We start from the raw sequence: 19,097 nt of genomic DNA on the forward strand, positions 1-19,097 counted from the left end.
ATGGTCAATAATAGGTTCTCCCTCCTCCCAGAGGCAGATGCCAAAATACTTTGATCAAGAGTGACAAACACAGAAAGAGAAGGACAAATACTGTATGATATCACTTATATGTGGAATCTAAATTATGGCACAAATGAACCTATCTATGAAGCAGAAACAGACTCACAGAAATAGAGAACAGACCTGTGGTGGCCAAGGCGAAGGGAGAGGAAGTGAGATGGACAGGCAGCTGGGGTTAGTAGATGCAAACTATTCCACTTAGAATGGATAATCAATGAGGTCCTCCTGTACAGCACATGGAACTATATCCAATCTCTTAGGATAGACTACAATGCAAAATAATACTGAAAAAGAATATATGTATGTATGACTGAGTCAGTTTGTTGTACATCAAAAATTGGCACAGTATTATAAATCAACTATAATTAAAAGAAAAAAGAGTGACAAACAAAAGTAAACGTAGAAACAAAACAGCCCAAAAGTGTCTTTCACATTTAGGAAAAAAGGACCTGCAAGAAGCGATACCTATAAATCAACTTGATTACACTTTTGCTTAATAAGTATTACTTAAAGATTAAATACAATATAAATATATATCAAATGATACATAGATTGTGAATATAATCACAAACCCTACTCTATTTACACAACTCATTTTTGTGTCTCTGTTTTTCAATATTTTATTTTGGAAAGATATTTGCAAGCTTTAGCCAATGCAAAGAGCTTTTCCACATAATTAATCAAACATCCAATTCTGTCCAAGACTTCATGTGCTCTAAATTCTATATTAATTTTAATATAACCTGCATTAAACATGACTTAGGTTAGGATAAAGAAAATATTAACCTATGAGACCAAGAGTCAGTCCTCACCTTCCTACTGTTAGTGTGTGACCCTGAGCACGTCAGTTACTTTGCTAAGTTTCGGTTTCCTCATCCATTAAGGTTAATGATTAAGGGCAGGTTTATTTCAGCTGCATTGAAACATCTCCCATCAAATAAGCTCCTTCAAAATGTTGAACATAAAATATGATATATCCATTGTCTGTATTCAATAATATATTTGAATACGGATCCCACATGATTCCTTACCATATAAATGACCTAGGCCAGTCGCATAGCAGGCAATGTCTACAGAAGAACAGTCATTATCAGTCCCATTGGAACAATGGGAAATTGAGACTCAGAGAGGTCCAGAAATATGTCCCAGAAAAACATCCAACTGTGAAGTGATAAAATATAAATAAAATTAAATGCAGATGTGGCCAAAACCAAGGACTGCAATTTTCCACCTGTCATGCTGCCTCTTAAAACATCTTAAGTATGCCTTATCTACCTTATTCCACACTGAGACTAGTATTAGTCTAATATCAGGTAGGAGACAAAAAGCAATTTATTTCCTAGCCCTGTGGGTGAAATAATCTCAGAGGATCAACCAAAACAATGCCGTTTGTAAATGTTGATTAGATTCCTTTCTATTGATTTAGGTGAGAAATTTCCCTTGCGCCAAAGGACACACATTTTATCTCCATTAAATACCTTTTTTTAAAAAAAAAATTTATCCATAAGATTTTAACTAAAAGAGTAGGGGAAAATAAATTCAGGCATAAAATAAAGTTCTTTTTAGCAGGCCAAACTGAAAAAACAATAATCAAAATACATACTCAGAGTCACTATATCTAATCACTTTGATTTATAGTTTCAGCCATAAATGAATGATCAGATGATAAATTGCTTCCTGCATCCTGATGTTCATTCCCTAAAAATAACTACTTGCAAAAGGAAAAAGGCAGATGGAGAAACTATTTACATTAAAATAACCAGACGGTGGTCATTCCTAAATCTGAGAAATTATAAAGAACGTTCCCAAACAAGAATAGGGAAACGAGGGCTGAAGACAAAATGCTTTTCTTATGGTTTTCTTTATTTTTAAGCAAAAAAAAATTTTGGCTGCACCTGCAGCTTGCAGAAGTTCCAGGGCCAGGGATCAAATCTAGACCACAGCACCAACCTGAGCCACAGCAGTGACGATGCCAGATCCTTCACCCACTGGACCACCAGGGAACTCCTCTTATAGTTTTCTTTTAACTTACTTATGACAAGACTAATTGTCCTTGTTCTTTATTCCATTAATATTGCTAGAAACTTAGTGTTGGTTCCTTACATTTACATGTTTAGAATCTAGATGGAAAGCTTCTGAACACAATCAAAAGTGTGTAAGAAGTATAGAGCAACCTTTTCATTTAGTCTTGAGACTATAATACTTTCTCAACAAGGTTTAGGAGAGGATTTGATACCTATAAATGTATAGAAAAGTCACTTGTGACCAGTTAATTCCTGTAAAACCTGAGGAGGCATGGGAAACATGCCTTGAAGAATAGAACTGAATGACACTGAACACACCAAGGCCATCTGGGACTCTGAAAACCTTTTTTTGGTGACTGAATAAAAGCCATAGTTTAATGCTGGAAATTGGTATGAAAGGGTGAAAGAAGACCACGTCCTGAAATTTGAGAATGAATAATGATTTAGGAAGTTGGGAGCTCACAAACCAATAGTTGGAGGTACGAGGTCTTAAGATAAAGAGTTCACAACAAACATGGAATTTCCCTGGTGGCTCACTAGGTTAAGATTCTGGCCTTGTCACTGCTGTGGCTCAGGTTTGATCTCTGGCCTGGGAATTTGTGCATGCTGGGGTAAGGCAAAACAACAACAACAACAAAAGCAAAGAACACATATTAAAAGATAGAAGTACGATTTTCCTTTAAGATCAGGCCACATATATGACACTCTTGAGATGGGAATAGCTTATAGCTTATAGAAATACTATAGAAAAAGACAAACTTAGGCTTTTATTTATTAAGCATTTGTATGTTATAGATGTTGAGAGATAAAATCCTATTTCATTGCTCATGTGTGTTCTTAAAACTGCCAACTATGGGGGGGGGGCGGTCAGCACTTTCTGATCACTATTTTTTCTTAAAGGGCCGCACCTGCATCATATAGAAGTTCCTGGGCTAGGGGTCAAATCAGAGCCACAGCCCTGGCAACACGGTACCCCGGCCACAGCTTGCAGCTCCCTGGATCCTTAACCCATTGAGTGAGGGCAGGGATTGTACCTGCACCTTCTGGATATTAGTCAGGTTCTTAACCCACTGAGTCACAAAGGGAATTCCTCTGATCACTATTAATGGCCCCTGGTACTCAGTACTTTGGGCAGCACTGCAAGTTGATAATGCTATGTTCTTTTCTGAAAAAGGAAGCTAATTTAATGAGCTTCAACATGGGCTTGACCTCTCCTTGTGCACACCCCAAGTCCTTCATTGTTAGTTTCATGCAGAAAGTGATCCCATGGGAATTCCTGCTGTGGCTCAATGGGTTAAGAACCCGAGTCCTTGAGGATGCAGATTTGACACCTGGCCTTGTTCAGTGGGTTAAGCATCTGGTGTTGCTGCAAGATGTGAAGTAAGTTGCAGACACGGCTCAACTCCTGAGTTGTTGTGGCTGTGGCATAGGCTGGCAGCTGCAGCTCCAATTTGACCCCTAGCCTGGGAACTTCAATATGATGCAGGTATGGCCCTAAACACACACACACACACACACACACAAGAAAGTGATGCCATGGTCATTAGCAAAACAGCTCAAGCCTCAAACCTAACTCCTCCCCACAGCCTACAAGGACCATACCAACCAAGGGGGCACAGGTTGTGCACCGTGACCCTCATACCTTGTCTCCCAGTCCCACCTTTTTTCTGTCCTCCAGAGTCAGGAATTCGGATGGTCTAGCAGTTCAGAATATTCCAGTAAGAGACTATTGAGAGCCCATAAGAATCATGAACTTGTCACAATTCTGCTCCAGGACGCTCATTTAAAGAATCCTTGGAAAGAAGAGACACACAAGGAAAAACCCTATGTAAAAACTCAATCCTTGTTTTCTTAGAATCGTTGCTCATAAATGATATTTTCCAAAGCATATTTTCATACTTGTGAAAAATGGCAATTTACATACAACATATCCCATAGAAGTATATGAGGTCAGTGTGGGCTGGAGGCAGGGTCATTGATTGTAGGAAGTGGGATTTATGTTGACTCTTGAAAGATAGGTTGAGGGAGTTCCCTGGTGGTCTAGTGGTTGGAACTTGGAGCTTTCACTGCTGTGGCCCCAGTTCAATACCTGATCTGGGAACTGAGTTCCCACATCAAGCTGCAAGCTGCTGCATCAAGCCACTGCTTGCCATGGCCCAATATATATATATATACTGTGTATATATACACACACTATATACTACCCTATATATATAAATGTGTTATATTTACATGAAGGGTAATATATAGACAGTGAGAAAAAGGAAAAGAGTATTGGCGTATAGGGACTAGATATCTGGATATTTTGAGGAAGATACCAAAGGTGTAAGTGCCTACTGTTATTTGGGAAAAAGTAGACAATTCTATCCAGAGAGATCTTTAGAAGCTATTTTTAAGTAACTTATTAAAAACAGATTAGAAAGATAAAAGTAAGTAGTAAATTTTAGGAAGTAGTTTCCATTGCTTTCCATTATAAACTTGAAAACTGTCTGGCATTTAAGTACAGCATTTGACCTGATCAAGAACAACTGTCAGCTATTACTTCTGAAACGTTAATTAAAAAATAAAATAGTACTATTTGCACATTCATATTTTAATGACACACTATTGGTTAGAATTAACTTTATAAAACAGTTGCCATGAATTATTTATTTCCAGAATACTTCTTCCATGACTTTTGAAATCAAAGTACACCAAAACTCAACATGGACATAATTCCAGCTGATATGATATAGTGGTTTGGTTTAGGTAGAAGGTATAAAAACCTATATATTTATTTTATTCTAGTATTTTTTTCATTTTTTAAAGTTTCATTGAAGTATAGTTGATTTACAATGTTGCGATCATTTCTGCTGCACAACGAAACAATTCACACACCCATTCTGGTTCAGATTCTTTTCCCACATAGACCATCACAGAATATTGGGTAGCGTCCCCTGTGCTATACAGCAGGTCCCTATTGGCCAATCATTCAACACATCTCAGTGTTCACATGCCAATTCTAAACACCTGGTTCCCCCAGCACCTGTCCCCTTTGGTAACTATAGTTTGTTTTCATAGTTTGAGGGTCTGATCCTGCTCTGCAATTAAGTTCATTGTATCCTTTTTTTAGATCCCACATATGAGTGATGTCATATGATGTTTATCTTTTTAGTTGTGCTGTTTTGATAAAGGTTTCTCGGCATTGACCATCAGGGGAAAAGAGGCCACTATCACCACCAATGAGAACCAGATTTCCTAAATGTCCTGGCTGACAATATTCACCACTTCAATGACTGGCAATGCACTTTTCCAGTCCCCAGTCTAAAACTTTGGAATAATCTTGACTCCTTTCTTTCTCTCATACTCGACATCTGATCCATCTGCAAATCCTTTCAGTTCTACCTTCAAGCTAGATCCAGTATCTTACCACTTTTCACTACCATGGACCTGCCAACACTCTATCCAGGGTCCATCGCAGTCTTTAGGGCTGGGAGCTCTGAGAGTCTTTGCTGCAGCAGTGCCACACCCTTGCCATGCTGGTTCTGCAGTGGTGACGGCCCTGTGTCCCTTTTCCTGCCTTGTGTCTCAGCCTGTTTAGCTAGCATCTGCTAGAGTTTTCAGTAACTTGTTTGCAGATCAAACTGCCCTAAGTTTCTGTTATTGCTTGCTTTTCTTGTTTTTCTATTAAGTACCCTACCTGATGACAATACTGCATGCACATATGTATGTCTAGAGGTATATAACTCCATAAAAATATTAAAATTATAAAAATACTAAAATGATTAGGATGTATTAGATTATAAAATTCATGAAAGAAGGACTTTATGGGGTGATACCAGGGATTAAATAAATATTGGTAGAATAAAGGGGTGAATAAATGAATCTTTGTGGCTGGAAAATCTGGATGTATATAGCTTGTGTTAACATTTACCTCAATTGGTGGATTTATACCCAAAGAGAAATTTCCCATAAACTGTGTGATCTTCATATTTTAAATAGTTTCATGCCTGTCTGCTTTAAAACACCCCAGAAACACGAGAGAACTTGGCATTACCAAGGCTGACTTGTAGAATCGCACTGACAGTTCAAAATGCCTGAGGGAGGAAGTTCCCATTGTGGCTCCATGGGTTAAGAACCTGACTAGTATCCATAAAGACATGGGTTCTATCCCTGGCCTCGCTCATTGGGCTAAGGATCTGGCATTGCTGCAAGCTACAGCGTAGGTCACAGATGTGGCTAGGATGTGTTGCTGTGGCTGTCATGTAGGCTGGCAGCTGCAGCTCCGATTTAACCCCAAGTCCAGGAACTTCCATATGCTGCAGGATTGGTCCTAATAAATAAATAAATAAATAAATAAAAAGGTAAAAGGAAAAAAAAATGCCTGAGGGAAACACCAAGGTCCACCACATGGTCATCTACCCAGCCCACCCCAACTGCCCTCTCTGTGGGCAAATAAAAACATCAAGGCGAATCTCATAGAAGATTCCCACACTTCCAAAATGGAATGCTGAAAGGCTGACTGTCAAGTTTCAAGTGAGAAAGGAACAGATTTCTGCTAAGTGAATTACCATGCCCTTAACACTGCCATTCTGTTGACTACTCCCTCACTTACTTGACAGGGAGGTGCGGAAACACCCAGGGGGATGCACTGATTCCATGACTTTTGTTTTGCATGTGCTATACAGGGAAAGGGTGCTCAAAGGAAGCTAAGTTATGGCTGTGCAGGATGCTTGCTCACAGCACAATAGGGTGGTGCCCACCACAGGCATCACCTGCTACACGCTAGTCCGAACATCCAAGCAGAGATATTAGGGGAGCCTTGCTTCCATCCCACCAGGAGAAAGGTACCTGCCAAGCTGCTTCCCCATTGGTCGGCCTCAGTTCATAAAGATTTCATGTTCTTTTTGAATAGTAACAGTACAACAAGCTGGTAAGTCTGCACTTTCAAGAAAAATCTATGCTTGAAAGAAAATAGCTAGCTATGATTTTAGTTAAAATAACAATTAATAGCAGAACTGAGGATGTCTCCTTACTCTGATCATCAAAGCCATGGTATGGACATATGGCTGAGATCTATCTTTTTTTTTTTTTTGTCCTTTTAGGGTCACACCTGTGGCATATGGAAATTCTCAGGCTAGGGGTCAAATCGGAGCTGCCGTTGCCAGCCTACCCTACAGCCACAGTGGGATCCGAGCTGTGTCTGTGACCTATACCACAGATCACAGCAACACCGAATCCTTAACCCACTGACTGAGGCCAGGAATGGAACCTGCGTCCTCATGGATACTACTTGGGTTCGTAACCAGTGAGCCACAATGGGAACTCTATATTTCCCTCTGACTGCCAATTACTTTGCACTGAGAAGTGTGCTTTTATTTATTTTTTCCTACATTTGAGGAAAGGCTCTTCAGTGGTGGAGAAACTCATTCTGCAGAAACATTTATTCTGAAAAGGATAATTTCATTTAAAGTGCACACAACACACACACTGCTTTATTCATTTCCTGTAATTATATTTTTAGATGATCGCTTGTGTATTTTTCTCACTTTAAAATGGAAATGAAGGGTCTGATGACTTGAGTTGATTTCATTTTCCCCAGGAGAGGAACTCCCACCCCAGTCCTGTGTCAGGGAGCTTGCTACTGTTTTATTGCTCAGGCTATAGCACTGTGGGATGCTGGCATCGCCTCCTTTTGCTGATGGTTTAGTTCAGTTTTAAAACACCCACTACATAGGAATTTAAATCATCAGAAGGTATTGCCCTGGCCAGGCCTGCATTCTCTCTTTCACTGTGTTTTGACAAAGTGTAAACAGAAGACAGAAACCACCTGAAAGCTCTCGAGGGCAGAAGGAATTTGAGATCTCATTGAGCTCAATATCGTTTTTCACATACAGAGAAACAGAGTCTCAAAAAGGAAGCAAACTGCCCAAAGTCAGATTGTTAAGTAGCCATACAACCTGGCTGGCTCCTGGTCTGCTACTGGTCCAGGGTTCTTTCCAGCTTTATTATCTGGTAGTTTTTTGTCACGAGCTTTGTGAAGGATATAGATGCCCAGTATGAAAAGGAGATGACGAGCTATGGGAAAGAAGAGGATTCTCTAGGGGTGTTTTCAGAAAAAAATGTTATGTGCGGTCTCATCAGTGGGAACTGAGATTACATCTCCACAAGCATGTATACAATTCTGGATGACGTCTTTGTTTCTACTTTTCAGGTAGTGTGGGCATCTCACTAACAGAGCCACCATTTGAACGGTGGCTACACACAAGCTATATTCTTCTACCAAATGGGGCTCCTAATGTTCTTTTAGATACAGATACTTATTTATGCCATAAATGTCTATCCCTACTTTTCCCAACCTCTAGATTCCTCCCCACAATTCCTCTTCACCACCTGCCTATCTAGCTTTCCAGGCAAAAATCAATGGATGGCTTTTCCAGTGGGGTTCTCCTTAGCCCTCTATATCCCCTAAAAGCCCATATTCTTTGACAGCAGTGGCTCGGGTCACTGTGGAGGTGTGGGTTCGCTCCCCAAACCCACACAGTGGGTTAAAGGATCTGGCGTTGCTACAGCTGCAATGTAGGTTGCAGCTGTGGCTCAGATTCAATCCCTGGCCCAGGAACTTCCATATGTCAAGGATGTGGCTTTAAAATAAATACATAAATGGAAGCCCATTCTAATTTAGCATTGGAGTGGGAGAACACTTGACTTAGTATAGTAACCCTCAAAGCATCTAGCATTTGTTCTGCAAATATTTATTGAGGACCAGCTCAGCTTCTCACACTTTGAAAATCACCTATTGATCACTTATTAATAAGAAATGTTGCACTAATGAATGAGTAAATAAAAGCCATCTGTAAATCCATCCTAGACTCTTCACTGGGTTTCTGCACTGCTCTGTTGGATGTCCCACTCTTGCTCACACAGTGTCCTAAGCAGCCAGTGTATCCTATGTCAGTGTGTCAACACTGCCTAAAAATGGGCCTCCAGAACCCTCAGACTGTTTTCAGTCCTCAAACTGAACTGCACAGCCCAACTAACATTCAACTTTCTACATTATTTTCAAGCTTGTTGATTTTGAATGCTACTCCTTCATTCCCTCATCTATGGCCTTTCCTCTCTACTCAGACCTAGCAATTTATCTGCCTTTTCCACATCTGAGTACAGCCTTCTCTCCTTGGCTGCCCTGGGCCTCTGCCTTCTCCAGATCTCTTCTAGATACCTACTATCTCCTCACACATGTGTGCTGAAAAGAACTCAGTTTCCTCCCAGAAGATCCAAAGTCAAATACAATACCTTGTACCAAAAGCATGCTTCCCTCCAGATTGAGACTGTCATTCCTGAGGCCAATGCCGATACCTTGTCTGTTGCAGGCACTGCATTACTTTCCAGAACTCACCAAGACGAATGGGATGCAATTTCTGCCTTCAAGGGCCTCACAGTATAAAGTGGGTGAGGTGCATGTGAAGAGATGATTACAACAGTGTGAAGAGCACCTAACCCTGGAAACTTTGGGAATTCATCTCAAAATAAGATGGTGTCAGAGAAGGCTTCCTACAGCAGGTCATGCTTGAAATGAATCTTAAAAACAACAGAAGTAATTAGTTGCAGTAGATGCGAGAGAGGAAAAGATGTCTGCTACATCTTTAGATCTTCACAAACCATCCAATACAACATCCAATAGAAATTTGTTCATTGAATAAAGGATGGATCTATATATGTTCTAGTCTTCCATTTCTACAGCATCATTCAAATACAAGTTTACATCTCATGGCTCTATTTTTCCTACTTCCATAGCAGTTTTTCTGCCATTAATGTTGCTTTTTTTTTTTTTTTTTTTTGGCCTCGCCTGTGGCATGTGGAAGTTCCTGGGCCAGGAATCAAACCCACGCCACAGCAGCAACCCAAGCTGCTGCAGTGACAGTGCTGGATCCTTAGCCCACTAGGCCACCAGGGAACTCCTAATGTCTCTTCCTACCCCTCCCCACCATCCATCCTTTGGATTTACATCTGATTAAACTCACCAAACCATCATGTTTTTCTTTTGCTTTGTTTTCTTTGTTTTGGCTGTGCCCAAGGCATGCATAAGTTCCAAAGGCCAGGGATCAAATACATGCCACAGAAGGGATCCAAGCCATAGCAGTGACAAAGCTGGGTCCTTAACCTGCTTTGTCACCAGGGAACTTCCAAAGCATCTTGTTTTTCATGTGGAGCCCAGGGCCTATTCAATAAGCTCCAAACTTCACAACTAAACATTCTAGGCCCCCATACCAAGACCCCAATCTACCTCTCCAAACATTGATTTCTGCACAAACCATTTGCAGTAGCCAATTTATTCTACATCTTTCCCCTGAGAGGCACTGGACAGTCCTTCAGAGGGGACAAAGCTCCTTTAAGAAGTTTTACAAACCAGAGGAGTAGATCAGTAAGAACAAGAAACAGTGGGTTCAAGGCAAAATTTTCAGGAATGCAAGGGCCAGGATGTGACCACAAAGAGCAATGGAGGAACTAGAAAGGCCAGCAGAAATTTTTTCTCTTTGTTTACTCCAATTATGTGGAACCCTTGGGTTTGCAAAACTGATCAAGGACAAATTTTTGCAAAACTTTCGGCACTTTCCCTTCTTAGTTTTTGCAAAATGCTGCAAAAAGGCTTTTTTTTTTTCTTTTTATATTTGTAGCTAGACTCCCTGTGACTGAAAGAGCAAAGGCAGCATGAAAACACAAATGTAATAGAGGAACAATATGTCAACTATTTTCAACCATGCCAGGAATCACTGGAATTGAAAGCAAGGGCTTCAAGTATTATCAGCTTTGATGATTCATTCCGTTGCAGGGTCTGCTTGCTAGCTTTGCTCCTAAGCACTTCATGCTGTGTCCTGTACTTTCACCTCTGTGGGCACTGGCATCTGAAAGAGCATGAATTGTCTGCATCAACTCATCTGCAAATGTGGAACTTCAGCCTTTATTAATTCCCTCCTTTTCTGTTCTGTCATTGAATTACAGCCTGGTCTGCAATCTGGCTCTTCATTCTCTGCCTTTCAGTGTGGTGAACTTATATTAAAATTGTTGGGCCAGAGTGGGTCATGTATTTTGCAGACCAGTGAACTCAATAAAGGTGTAGAAAGAATGTGCATGTACGTGCATGTGTGCACGAGCACACACTCTCACACACACATTCACATAGCAAATTTCTTTCCAGGGAGCTTTTATAGCTCTTATGAAGGCAGACCCCAAATAAACTCATACCCAGGGTTTCTAGTGAACTCAATATTTACTCGTTCTAAAATATTCAGTTCATTGCATGATGCTTATATCTTTACTTTTCACCTCCTCCTCCTGACTGTGATCTCCTGGAAGGTAGGGAATAAAACTTTCATTTCTTTATCCCAGTACCAGCCTAGTTCTGGCCTGTCACATATGTTTAATAACTCTGGGTTGAGTGCTGACTGAGTTGTGGACTGTTTTTTTTTTTTTTGAATTGAAAACTAGATGTGATTTCCTATGAAACCTAAAGCAGACTCAAAGCTCTTATTTTATAACAGCACCTGTCCCACATTTTTCTGGAGTATCTCTAAATTATTTTAACACGAGAAATTCCCAAAGAATAGATGCTTAAATTATAAAAGAAAAAGACCTAGTATTAATTTCATTTTGGCAAACATGGGCTTTTGCAAAGATGAACTTCAGAGTGAACACCAGGAATGTGTCCATATGGACTTGCTGGTCCACAGCAGGTCACACACACACACACACACACACACACACACACACACCCCTGGCCTTAACATGGCCTAGTTCCCTGTGACTAGAGATATTGGCTTTCCACATGTCCAGCTGAGTTCAGGAGTGTGGGCATAAATTAGAGGAAAGCTCACTCTGTGATAGATTCATTTCCTGGCCAGAAAGATATTAAAAATATATTTAATCTCATTAGTAATTAGAAAAACATAAATCTTAATAAAATGAGATGCCATTTTTACTTGTCAGACTGAAAATTAAAAAAAAAATTCAGGGATTGAACTTGTGCCAGAGTAGTGACAACACTGGATCCTTAACCACTAGGCTCCAGGGAACGCCTATAAATTTCTTTATATCCTTAAAACAAATGAAAATATGGAGGAAAAGTTTCTGGAGATTTCTTATTACGTATATGTCTCTATACTACTTTCTGAATGGCAAACCAATCCATTAACTGGTTTAAAATTAGGGGTATTTAATTTTAATAAATTGAATAATAATGTGCTTAGGGTATTGGAAAATTATATCTTTTCTTCCTGGTCCAGGTGTGGTTTAAAGCAATATGCCAGTTGTGAAGGAACATGATGGAGGGTAATGTGAGAAAAAGAATGCATATATATATGTATATGTATAATTGGCTCACTTTGCTGCACCGCAGAAATTGACAGAACATTGTAAATCAACTATAATAAAATAAATAAATAATAAAATAAAATAAAGTAATACACCAGAGGGAGTTTCCTGGTGACTCAGTGGGTTAAGGATCTAGTGTTGTCACTGCTATGGCCTGGGTACCTGTTGTAATGTGGGTTTGATCCCTGTCCTGGAAACATCTGTATGCCACAGGCGTGGCCAACCCCCCCCCAAAAAAAAAACAGCATGCCAGAGCTTTTCATCTTCAAGAAGACAGAGGCTGTTGGCCTCTGTTCTCAGTTTTTCCTATTTCTGCAGCTGTGATTATAGCTGAGCTATATGCCTAGAAGTGGAAGAAAATCAGTGCTAGCCAGAATTCCCCAGGGGCATATTAGCTGGTCCAGGGGCCAGAACATGGAGATAGATATATCTCTTCATCTCTCACAGCTTTGGCAACTACCACTGATGGTGCAAAGCTACAAATCTTTGGATCATGCATGATTCCTCCAAATAAATTATGTTTAGTTTAATGGAACTTCTGATTACTATAATCTCGAACAATGGTAATTCTTCAGTTCAACCAAGAATTCAGACAGATTGGATGTACAAAAAGCGAGAGTTTCAGAGTTCCTGCTGTGACTCACCAGGTTAAGGATCTGGCTTTGTTTCTGTAGCGGCTCAGTTTCAAGGAGCCTGGCGCAGAATGTTAAGGAGGCGTTGCTGCAGCTGTGACATAGGTCAGAGCTGTGGCTTAGATTTGATCCCTGGCCTGGGAACGTCCACATGCTGCAGGTGCAGCAAAAAAAAAAAAAAAAAAAAGGCTCCAGCGTTTAGAGACAAAATCCTGTATCTAGTTATTTCATACATATTAATTTCATTCCTTATCCCAACTGGAGAAGTTAGGTGTATGTTACCAATTATAGGGGAGGAAGTTGAGGCTGAGAAAGACCAGTGACTCAAAGTCACACAGGTCATAAATGCCAGGATTGGAATCTAGGTTTGTCTGACTCTGAAACCTGTATAGTTTACCCTGAAACATGCTGCCTTCCAAAACATTGGGATTTATTGAAGAAGGTTAGTGAACTTGCCTTTTCACACTCCAGGCTTTTCTGTCAGAACCACCAATTTTAATTTCAGTCATCTGTGTGGTTTCTAACTGAGCAGACTGCCCTATTGTATTAGGCTGGGCTGTTTCTCATATTGATGTTAAGACCTGGAGTTTCCAAACCCGGTCTATAGAAACTCAACTCTCAGGAACTATTGTTGTGGGGAAAACAGCAATTAACAACTAATCACAACCTCAGTTAACAAAAAAATATCTAAAAACAATTTATAAACAGACAAAAGATTATTAATAAATGGAAACAGACACATATCTTTCAGAGGCTGACCCAAGCCAACGAAATCCCCTGTATGTTCTTGAGTTTCCTGCAATCCAGGCCAGTGTGCCTATTCTGGCAGGTAGAACTACTTCATGGTTTGAGCACTGAAACCACTCAGGTTGGACTTTTTTTTTTTTTTTTTTTTTTTGTCTTTTTGTCTTTTTAGGGCCACACCCACGGCATATGGAGGTTCCCAGGCTAGGGGTCTAATCGGAGCTGTAGCCGCCAGCCTTTACCACAGCCACAGCAATGAGGGATCTGAGCCACACCTGCAACCTAAACCACAGCTCATGGCAACGCCAGATCCTTAACCCACTGAGCTAGGCCAGGGATCAAACCTGCAACCTCATGGTTCCTAATCGGATTCGTTAAGCACTGAGCCACAGTGGGAACTCCGGACTTTTTTTTTTTTTAAAGAGGTTTGGAATCCAGTTCCTTTATTTTGCCTCTGTGTTATGATGGCTAAATGACAGGCTCCTTGAGTCTCAATGCTTATCAGTAAAGTGGGGTGATAATTAATGCCTCTACAGTTTGCAGAGGTTTGAAGATGTTTATTGTAAAATGCTTACACAATGTATTTGAAAGCAGCTTCTTTACCTCTTCCCTATCTGCCCATTTCCATTCCCCTCTTACCTTAAAAGAACCTAAATACAGGAATGAAATCACTAGGCAATTTAGCCTAACTCCTGACTAAGGCTCTCCTGAATGCACACCACACCTGGCCTACCTGTTGAATCTATTCCTAGATTAAAAGAGGTAAGAATGAAGAATTCAGTAAAGAAGGACTAATTCCTTATCCCAATAGCCCTCTTATCAATCCTGCAGGCAAATCACATGGGCCAGAGAACATCTGAAGAGAGTCTGCCAGTCTGACGGCCATGGAGAAGGTGCAGAACTCCGCCTCCTGCCTTGAAGAGTCACTGAGACTCTTCTTTTTTCCCTTTAAAAAGTCATGGCTGAGCAGAATCTTCAGAGCTGGTCTGAGGACATGAGTCCACCTTCTACCCAGATGGCTGGTTTTTCTGATTAAAGCAACTTTACCTTCTGCTGACACATACCTCTCAAATTATTGGCTTTTGAGCAGTGAGCTTGAGTTCAGTAACATATTTATTGACAAATGAAGTCACAAAATCATTCATAATTAGTTCTGAGTGCCTCCTAGGTGCCTGATACATGCCTGAGGAGTTTCATTCCTGGGTTACTGGGAGGAGGCTTAGTGAAAAAGGGTGGGGAATAGGCAACTGCAAATATATTTGGCATATAGTACCTGATCACTAGATAATGGCTCTTATGACTTTCTTCAGATCACACAAAATCCTTAGTGAGACAAATCAAGATCTAGTAATCAAAACCAATGTACTACATTCCTCTGTAAGACAGAGGCATGGGGCCACAGGGACTTGATTTAAACAATTTGACAAGATTTTAAAAGAGGAATTATTTTTTAAAAAATTGTTATTATAGTTGATTTACAATGTTGTGCCAATTTCTGCTGTACAACAAAGTGACCCAGTCGTACATATATACTTTTCTCATATTTTCTTCCACTATGTTCTATCCCAAGAGATTGGATGTAGTTCCCTGTGCCATACAATAGGACCTCATTGCTTATCTATCCTAAATGTAAGTTTTAAATTTAGTTTAGTTTAAAGTTTTAGCTAAGAAATTCAGCTAACCAAAGCACTCATATTCACCAAGATGTTATCAGAATGATTTTTCTAATTTTGGTGAAAGAAAAATTGAAGAAAAAAATGGTCCCAATGACATAGGGCCACTTATGTGAAAATCGGATCCAATCTCCATCCTACACAAAATACACGCTACACTTGCAATATTCTTTTATCTATGGTGGGTTTATATAAAAAGTAAACAAGATATTTTACAATCCATATTTAGCAATGTGCTTATGCAATTAGAGACTTTTATGAATCATCTTCATTATGCATTTTAAACAGTTCATAAAAGTTATGAGTCCGATGTACTTACCCCTTTTTGTTGTTGTAAACCTTTAACTACAAATGCAGTGAGAACAAAGGAACCAGAATGTGCCTCTTCTGGAGACTTCTCACCAGCCCTGCTTCAATTATGCATGAATTAACAGAAATGAATTTGCAGCATTTTATTTCTTGGTGTAATGGAGCTCAAGTATTTCATAAAGCGTAACCATACAGCAAATTCTGAGCCCATTTTAGAATAATTAGCACATTGATGTTCCTTGTGTAGTTAAAAGGAAATGTTAAAATTTTTCCCCTGTAAGCACTTTTTGAAGGCTCACTCTGTTCTTTAAAGTGAGCAATCTTTCACTCCAAAGAAAGCTGGAAGCTCAGTCTTCCCTGCATTTCATCTTCTTCCTCTTATACCTCGATTAAAATACTAGTGCTTATTCAGACAAGTCTTAATTACAGGCCTGGAGCAAGGGAAAGAGCCTCTGTAGATTAAGCAGGTAATTTTTTAAAATGATGCATTTACCTCCACTTCCTCCAGCTCAGTCCTTTGAATAATTAAGGCTGAACTAAGGGAGACCTAAAATCCGCGCAGGAAGATGCCTTCATTTAACATTCTCACCCAAATCTGACATTCTCATATCTCTTTCCCCTACCCCTTCCATGAAAGGAAAGTCACCCTCTTAGGAGGAAAAAGAAACTAACATTTACAGAGTTTCTACTATATGTCAGGCAGTACCTAGTGATATCTATCACCTTCCTTGCTCTTTGAATGTTCACACAATTCTATGAGGTCAGCAAGGACCTTAGTCATTCCAGTTTTGCAAATGAGGATAGTAAGGCTCAAAAATGTTAAGTAAGCTTCCCAAAGTCACATGACCCAACCAGCACAAAGGGAGGATTTAATTCAAATTGGGCAAAGTTTGGACACTGTTCTTTCTACATTCTGTGCCAGCCCAAGGTGACAGGCAGCTTAAGGTGACAGAGGCTATCTGAACACGTTCAACAAAAATCACAATAGAAATTTTAGAATACTAAAATTATACATCATGCAGAAATTTATTAGAAAGTGTACACAGCTGCAAGCTCCTAACTCTAGGAAATATGAGCCTGAGGTGGTGGAGGGCCTTACTGCCAAAAGATAGAGAGGGATGGTCAAGGGGAATTTGGCAAAGTCCAGGAGCTTCTCTCCTTTACTGCTGAGATCAGACAAAGACATCTTCACTATAAATTATTTTGACCTTCTGGAGACAGCTTCCCACATAGGATTTTGATATAGAAGACTATGGCAAACAAAAAGAAAAATGAATAAGAAATGCTGCAATTGTTTTTAATAGCCATTGACAAGCATTTACTGAATGACTACAACATCACTTTTGTGCTGGCATTGGGGAATAAAACAAAGAATTGGATGGATCCTATTCTTACACAACTAGTGTAAGCATGAGAGACAAGGAAAGGAGATACTTTATAATCTAATTAGATGTGTGTAAAGTAGACATCTAGAGAGAGAGATGCTAAGGCCAGAGGTTTTGTTTTGTTCACCCAAGAACTTGGCACAAAATAGATGTTCAATAAATAGTTACATAACAAAAGAGAGGTAGGGAGCTGCTAGGAGGGATATTGCATGCAGATTTGGTGGTTAATAGGTAGGGAAGGGATGTGAAGGTTCTTGAGAGGGTGTGATATCTAAAAAACAAACAACACAAGCAGAGAATAGTTGTTAATCTGGTAGTAGGTGAGGGCTGAGAGAATGACATACAAAAGGTCAGCAAGAGATAAGCAATTCAGGACATCTCTTCTGGAAATGAAAATACTTGCATGGATCTTCGTGCATAGGCTATAGGCACCAAGTGCAGGAGTGGACCAGGGAGGCAAAGAGTGCAATGAATCTGTTAGCAATAAGCATGAGGGGCTGGAAACCCTCTGAGTTAGATTGCTGGGTCTCTGGAGCTGAGATAAGTCTGGCCAAGTGAAGCGGGACTTTTAGTTCTGAGGAGGGTTTTTTTGCTTTGTTTTGTTTTTTTTAGGGCCACACTCACAGAATGTAGAGGTTCCCAGGCTAAAGGATTTCTTTCTCAAGTAAATTCAGAAAATTCTGGATAAACAAAGCATATTTGTTTAACTTACTACAGATGTTTCATAAACCCATCAGATGGAACCATTACATATATTGTTTTTTAAGCTTTCTTGACCACAAGAAGTACCTCAGAAAATCAGTTTAGGAAAAACTGGACCTAAAGATGTATAAAATCAACTACAAAGCTCAAATCTGCTCTACTCGTTGATTAGTTCTAGAATTTGTTGGATGGCTACGGAACATATTATCTACCTTGTGTTGACTGAAAAAAAAAAAAAAAGTACAACCTAAAATTGAGAGTTGTGTTTTATTCAGCAGACAAAACTCAGGACTTAAATCTGAGAGGCAGCCTCTCAGACAGCTCTGGGGGACCCCTCTGAAGAGGTAAGGGAGGAACCATGACGTACAAGAGTTTTTTGCAACAAAGACCAGGTAGTTTGGACATCAAAAGGCTATTGTTAATAAAGAAAACCATACATCTCAAGTTAAGGAATTTAGTGATTTTCTATGGATAGGAAGATGCAAGAGTCTGAGCTCACTGAATTCATTCCTTTGATTTTACCTCCGTTATCTGGGGTCAGTACCCTGTGCTTTTTCATACTGGGTCTCCTTAGGCTGCATTGTTGGGGTGGCTTCAATGGCTTCCTCTTTTTGGCAGCACCCTATTTCTATTATAAATTCCCTCAGGGCTCACCATGGGGTGGCCATAATGTGATGGCTTAATGGCTACACATCCTTTGTCTACTGACATTTCATTGACATGTGGTTGGGGTGAGCTCTGGACACATATGTGCCCATGAATCATAGGTCTTTTCATTAACTCTGCATATGGCCAAATCTCTATACCCTGTCTTAAGCTTCAGATTTCCACTTACCCACTCCTACCAGCTTCAGATACTTGCTGAGAATAGATATTTGGCCAATCCTCCTCCATATTGCTGGAATCCCATTCACTCTTCCTAATTATAACAAAGTATCCTTTCAAATGACTGAACTTGCTTCTGTATGTTCTTGGGATGGATTTATCCCTACTCCTGGTTTAGGTGGATTATGGTTCCATCATTCATACTCTCCTTATGCTGAGTCTTCTACAGAATTGAACCTCCTTCTATATCAAAATGTCATGCTTCACAACAAACCTACAAAACTATGAATCATCCATCTTGGAGTCTGGCTGCCCAATGAAATCAGAAACCTCATCTCTGGTCTCCCTGGTCAGGACACATTCTCTCCAACCGCCAGCCCCACCACACTGTCA

Source organism: Sus scrofa, chromosome 15 (assembly GCF_000003025.6).
Source record: "Sus scrofa isolate TJ Tabasco breed Duroc chromosome 15, Sscrofa11.1, whole genome shotgun sequence".
NCBI lineage: Eukaryota > Metazoa > Chordata > Mammalia > Artiodactyla > Suidae > Sus > Sus scrofa.